Below are 990 nucleotides of genomic sequence, written 5' to 3'. Positions count from 1 at the left end.
CTGGAAAGTAACTTGCCACTCATTGTCTTGTAGGTTCCCACAGCTCCTATGGAATGCAATGTTCTGCGAACCCTCCTAGACATTCTGCAGGTCCTGGGTTACTCTCTACAGCTAGACCCTAATGATGCTAACCCAACTATTCCTATTCCTGATACACTTTAGCATCACGCTTATGGATACTCTTGAGTATAGGGAGGTAAGGCACTATTTCAAGAGTAATGGGTATATCTCTTTATTATTCAGATACAATGTTTTGAAAAATCTATTGATTTTTGGGTATCCATGAGTTTCTGAATCCATGTTTTCAATATGTCTTTTGTAATTGGAATGTCTGTTTGTACTAAACATCATTTTATATATGATCTTTGAAAAGGCAAACTATAGGATACTACACAGTTAACTGATTTTTTCCATTTAACCGTTCAGAGAACTGTGAGCGATTTTGCAGCACGTTGCCAAGGTATCCTACAAGGGCAATGAATGGGCTCCAGAGGCAACTCGCTCCCACCTGCAGAATTACCAGACACACATTGACCAGTCCAATCTAACATCGCACTCTGGCTTGGCCCTTGCTACTCAGTCAGTCATGCAGTATGCGGGTCTTGGGACTCCTACACACATAAGCCATGTAAGCTTTTGAGGTTTTACAGCATCAGATGGTTTTCTTAGTGAAGGGTGTGTGTTCACTGCATTCCTTAAGCTGATCTTGATGCACTCTTTTAAAGCTGATTCTGATGCAACCTTTATAGCTGATCCTGATTCTTAATGAAGAACCCTAACAGAATTTATTGATATTGTTGTTGATCAGGCTCATTGCTGTGATGTTTGTATATGAGGATCAACTTGTTTTAATAAATAGAACAGAAAAGTGCTAACTTTGTCTCTCTAATGAAGGGTAATATTCTTTATATGATTAATATTGTTAAATACTTCATAAAAAGTTGATAGATAGGCAGATGTAGAGAGAAGAGGGGAAGTAGCCAGGCTTGA

The 990-nt window shown here is 38.9% G+C and overlaps 1 pseudogene; it reads left to right on the top strand.

Annotated features, from left to right (window-relative positions):
• The window catches only part of LOC119591866, a 40,067-nt pseudogene that overhangs the window by 17,471 nt on the left and 21,606 nt on the right, over positions 1–990 (top strand).

The sequence above is a fragment of the Penaeus monodon genome, chromosome 29 (assembly GCF_015228065.2).
Source record: "Penaeus monodon isolate SGIC_2016 chromosome 29, NSTDA_Pmon_1, whole genome shotgun sequence".
In the NCBI taxonomy this organism is placed as follows: domain Eukaryota; kingdom Metazoa; phylum Arthropoda; class Malacostraca; order Decapoda; family Penaeidae; genus Penaeus; species Penaeus monodon.
The sequence above is the reverse complement of the archived record's forward strand: the minus strand, read 5'-3'. Positions and strand labels throughout refer to the sequence as shown.